Source organism: Belonocnema kinseyi, chromosome 2, assembly GCF_010883055.1.
Source record: "Belonocnema kinseyi isolate 2016_QV_RU_SX_M_011 chromosome 2, B_treatae_v1, whole genome shotgun sequence".
NCBI lineage: Eukaryota > Metazoa > Arthropoda > Insecta > Hymenoptera > Cynipidae > Belonocnema > Belonocnema kinseyi.
The window spans coordinates 166,394,436-166,400,670 of NC_046658.1; positions in this window are offsets into that span (position 1 = coordinate 166,394,436).

The window sequence follows — 6,235 nt, forward strand, 5'->3', positions numbered from 1 at the left end:
TTAATAACCTGTAGAAAATTTCATTTTTTGGATTGAATATTAACTTTTATAAACTAAAAACTGAATTATTCTATTTTTGTTTAAAATTTGATATTTTTAATTCAAACTTCATATTTTTTGTTAAAAATTATTTTATGGTTAAAGAATTAATCTGTTTTTTATTATTCTTAACATAGATGTCCAAATTCCATTTTTTGTCTTATATCAAAAAAAACTTCTTGCATAATTTACTATAAAAAATTGTTAATCGCTGAAAGATTCTGCTATATAATGTGTAGAACCTGCCTGAATTTAAGTGAATCCTATCTTATTGTCAATACTTTATATATTATTGTACTTGGATTGAAAATTAATTTAGTTGAAAATTTTATTATTTGTTAAAAAAGATTTTTTTAAATAGAAAATTAATCTTTGTGATTGAAATTTCATCTTTTTTGTTAAAACTTTTACTATTTGCTGTCAAATTCGCCTGTTTTCTTTAAAATTTTAAATAACCTGTAGAAAATTTCATTTTTTTATTGAATATTAAGTTTTATATACTAAAAACTGAATTATTCCATTTTTGTTTAAAATTGGATATTTTTTATTGAAACTTGATTTTTTCTAGTTAAAAATGGAATTATTTGTTTGAAAATTCCCGTATTTTGTTGAAAATTTGTGAATACATGTTGTATGAATGAATGATGTTGTGTGTAACATTGTGTATTTTTAGTTATAAGTTAATGTTTTAGTTATTATTTGCATTCAATATAAACATTAAATATTATTCCTGTGATGCATGGAATTTGTTATAAAATTTCATTGCTGATAAAAAATGCGGTAGCAACTTATTGAGATTTTGAGGTTAATATTACATTTTGCAATTCAAGAGCGAACTGCTCGCAGTAAATAAATTTATCAAAACGACGTAAGATGAAAACATAAAAAGCTATTTTTTATTTTAAACTTGATTAAAATAGTTTCTGTTTTTTCACCAAACCTTTTATAAATTTGAATGAAATCTTTGTGTAATTTGTAAGAAAAATTTCAGTAAAAGCTTAACTTTCTTAAGGTTTTTGTAGTACATTTTCATAACCTTTCATAGCAAAAAATTATATTTGATAGATTTTTGTCGATATATACGGACGATTTACATTAAAGTGGCCAAAATTATCCAATTCTGCGACCAGCAGTTCGCTTTTGTATTCTAAAATTAATTCCTAACCTCGAAATTTCAAAAGTTGTTATCGCATTTTCCACCAGCAATGGACTTTAATAACAAATTCCATGCTTCATAGAATTATTACTTAATGTTAATGTTTATATTAATAACAAATAATAGATTAAACATTAACTTATAATTAAAAATATACTAACCCTACCGATAGAAATCTCAGAATATATGCTAAAGCTTCTCAAGGCTCTGAGAAGCTCGGAGAAATTCTCTGCAGGCACTCAGATAGATATATTTAATGGTCCAGATAGCTCGTTCAAATGCTTTGAACGCTTTGAAATGTTCTTTCCGAACTTGAAATAAAAATACGATCATAAATAACAAGCAGAAAGGCTTAAATTAAAATAAGAATTCGATCATAAATAACAAACAGATGCCGTGTATTGCGATTTCAGTTGTACGGGTGGATAGGTGGTGGTAAATGAGAAGCGTTGATTAGTATTATCGACCTCGAAATTTGATTCGATTATTATTCCCAACAGTGATCCAAAAATACTTGCGCATGCTTGAACTGTGCGTCGCTCATTGACTCTAGTTCGCGTACGTATTTAAAAATTAAGTACAGCTGCGCAACATAGCCAATGAACGTCACTCAAATCCAAGCAAGCGCAGATCAAGCCAGCTCCGTTGGGATCATTTAACTTCAAGAAAACGTGTGTAACGTTCCATTACTGTCTAACTCACGGTGACTGACAAGTGTCCCTTTCGCACGCGTGTAGCTATCAAAGAACGAGCAATCGTGACAATTTTTTCAATATTCTCCAACTCTGTCTAACCTATTCATAACTCGTGTCTCATGAATATAGCAATGAAAATCGAGTAGTGTGACAATCGAAATCGACAATATCGTTTAGAGATTTCATATTAAGCGTAACACGTTCGTTCCGCAAGACTGCTCTGACGTAGGTTGCTGATCAATCGCTCTAGAGATCAGCCCAAGTGAAGAGCCTCACATACAAGCTCTTGTGTTTCCATGGCATCTCATGTCCCTCTGAATCAAAGTCTAATATACACATTCTAACCATTCTACAACCCATCTATCTTTCCCCTAATAGTGAGTAGGCTACAAAGATATACATACTTTTTAACTTGTTATATTCTTTCATCATTTAAGATAATTCTGTTTATTATTTTCTCGCTATTTTCTTAAAATACCGTCATTTTTGTTTTATTCACATTAATTTTAAAGCCCATGTTCTTCATGCTTTTATTCAGTTTGCTCAACATTCTCAAGTCTTTGATTAACTCTGCATAATATCGAACCAGTCGCTTAGTTTTTAATTAACCATTACACTTTCTTGCTCTGTTTTGATTCAATCTTTACTTTCCTCCTTTCGTGTTTTAAGCATTTTCAAGAATATTTCTCTTCTCATCAGTAAGGCCGGTGATGTTTATCTTATTTTGTGCACTTCTTTCTTTTCTTGGACGGCTATGGCTGCTTAGATTTCATCATTTTACTATGTATCAACCGACGTTCTTCCTACAACTACAGTACCACACACTTCAGTCGCACTCAGGCTCGGTCAACTACGTGAGAAATAAATGGCGAAATTCAGCGCCATCTGCGATGGGAAGGAGAACTGCAGAAGCATGCATATATTGTTCGCTATATATATGCATGCTCCTTCCTTAGATGTGTTGACTAGTAAAATAATTTATGTAAAAAGGATGAATAACGACAAAATTAAGAAAACAAGAAACGCAAAACAAGAAATTAAAGATAATTATCATTCAATTTCTCATTTTAAGTTTCTGATTTACTTAATTTTGCTTTTATTCTTGTATTTTCAGTAGATAAACATAATTACGAGACGAGTTAGGATATTCATACGTATGAATTTATACTTTTTCTGAAGAATCGTTGACCTGTGATATAAAGTTTTTTTAATAAGTTATAACCATACCAGTATGCGTTTTCAAGAAATCCTTTTCATTGAAGTGATACCGGCATACGAAAAACCGTGTTGCGGTTATGGTCTCATACGGCGACAGCACCAGACAACAAGTGACAGTAATAAATGACAACAAACAATTTCCCGCGCACGCGCTTTGTACACCAATTTGCGCCATCTGCGATGGGCAGGGCAACTAATTTGACTCCCCTCGCTGCCTCTCAACCTCCCGCGCCAAAGTTCTAAAAATTCGCCATTTTCCCTTGTTGAGTTGACCGAGCCTGGTCGCACTCGCAATAATGAAATCCCGGATCATACATGATGCGCCTACTATATCTTTATTGTTTATAAGCGCCTTCCAATTTATCTGATCTATACAATCGTTTATCATATTTTCAAAATCTATTCGCACTGTCGGTTTCTGTACATTCTCAATCTAGATTCGCGTTTGCTTCGTTTTTTTTGGTTCCTCTTTCTTATCCATCCCTGATCTAGTAATAAATAAGCCATTTCTAAGCATAAGCTAACTATTATTTTTCCGTTATCATTTGTTCTTGGATCCTCAAAATTATCTAACACCCTTTCTGTACCCTAACGTTGGACGCAGACCCATCTATTCGTATCTCCTAGTAGAATGATTATTTTACCATGATCTCAAGTACTTATTGTATCATATAAAGTGTCCAGGAGGCGTTCTTTGCTTCGTTTACAATGAAAACTTTATACCTCAAAGGATTCAATTTCTCTTTGCCAATTTTTTCTGAATTCTTTAAGTTTTAAACCAAAATCTGACATTTATATCTTTAAATCTCAAAACAAACAAATTAATAAATCCTGTTCGTCTTTTCACAGAAACATCATTAGGTATGCCGCCCAAAACAAAGGACTTTCTGGCAAAATTTGGGATGAGTAACGAAAATGTGAATCATCAAGGTAGCTACAGTATAATTAAAAATTGATATAGGAGTTGTCATTGAAAAATAGTCATCATATATTAGCAGTTTAAAACACATATCAATCTCTTAAACCAGTAAATATTTAACACCCATAGAACCTTATTCCTAATCTTTTAAAGAGAAATGTTTGAAAACGTATACCATACCAGAATTACATATTGTTTTATTGAGCACCTTTTTTGGCTCCACACATTTTGAAGCATGCAGTCCCGTACAATATTTCTGTAGAATCTTCGGATTTTTTTAGGCTCTCTTAAACTTCACGAATCAAGTCCTATTTTTGGGATATTTTATTTGCTTCAAAAAACCTCGTTACAGATAGACGCTTTCCTTAGACTCTAGTTCATATTACCATCGCCGCAGTGATCTGCACTAATCTTTAAGAACTACCCTTAGCACATTAAACGAGCCCCATCTCGGCTGCCTTTAACTGTGACCACCAAAATAACACAGGACCACAAAATGGTTTTGGGAGTCTACTGGGATTCTAATAAGTATACATTATGTTTTTAGGGTCGCTAAATACGAATCCATTCGCAAAATTAAGACAGCACGTCAGGATTTGCAGTTAAATACACAAAAATGGTTAAAAACCTGAAATTTCTGCATAAATTTCGTCTCCAAACCTACAAACCCCAAACTAACAAGCCCCAAAACCACAAAATAACAAGCCCTAAATCCACAAACCCCAAACCTTTAACCAAAAATCCCCAGACCCACAAGCTCCATACCAAAAAACCCACAAACCTCGTATCAAAAAGCTCCAAACACACAAACCCCAAATCCACAAGCTCCAAGCCTACAAACTCCAAATACACAGCCTTCATACCTATAAACCTACAAACCCTAAGCCCACAAACGTACAAACCTAAAATCAACAATCTCAAACCCACGAACCTCAAACCCACTAGCCCCAAACTAACAAACCCCAAACCCACCCACCCCAAATTATACCAATTTCTCAACTAGTATTATAAAATGTGAGGTATTTGAGTTTGTGAATTTGAGATTGGTGGGTTTGAGGTATGTGGATTTGGGGTTTGTTGATATGGAGCTTGTGGATTTGCGGTTTGTGGGTTTGGGCTTTGCACGTTTGTGGATATGGAGGTTGTGGGCATGGAGCTTGTGGGTTTGGGGCTTGTTGGTTTCGGTTTTGTGGGTTTGGAGACGAAATTTATTCAGAAATTCCAGGTTTTGAACCATTCTTTGAATGTTACTGCAAATCCTGACGGGCTGGTTCAATTCTACGAATGGATTCGTGTTCAGCGACCCCAAAAAAATAAAGTATACCTATTAGAATCCCAGTAGACTTCCAAAACCATTTTGTGGTCCTGTGTAATTTTAAAATAAAAACAATCATCAGAAACACTTTCCGAAGACTGTAGTTATAGTTAATATCGTCATTGCCGCATTTGTATTCGGCAATTCTGAAGAAGTTCCCCTAGCACATTCAACGAACCTGTTTTCAGCGCCTTCAACTAAAACAGCTGAAAAATTTCAAATTGAAAGTAATCACACCAGTCACTTTCTTATGACTCTAGCTTCTATCAGAATACCTGTAGTTAAACAAAGAATCCAAATAAACATCCCCTAGTTTATTCATAGAATCCCGCCTGAGCTGCCTTAAAACTTAAAATTTCAAAAACAAAATTTAGTTAAAAATGATTTTAAAAATTGACCAAAACAATTTTAAATAAAAAATAATTACACAAGACACCTTTCCAATACCCTCAATCATATCCTTATACGCACAAAAATATTTAACAAACCGCGTCTTAGCTACGTTCAACTAAAAATTTGTCCGCTTCGCGGGCACATTCTCGTCGCGCGCTACGCGCGCGGCTCGCTTCCCTCGCAAGTTTGAGCGCGCCTAGGGCGCGGACGGTTGAATCTCGCGCTTCGCGCTCGATAATAGGTTACCTCATGCTTCGCGCTCGGATATTTATTCTTTGCATTTGGAATGCTGGAAAAAAACTTTATCAAAAAGATCTCTTTTAGATGGCAGTATTTATGCGTGTCTTCATATCCTGAATTGTCTACTTAATTAAGTATAGTCAAAGATTAAGTTTCTCAAAGCTCTGTAGGCTTTGAGGTACACATTCTCATCGTGACACTCGCGCTGCGCGCTCGATTTCCGACAGACATTTGTAAACAGGTTTTGTTGGATTTTTTTC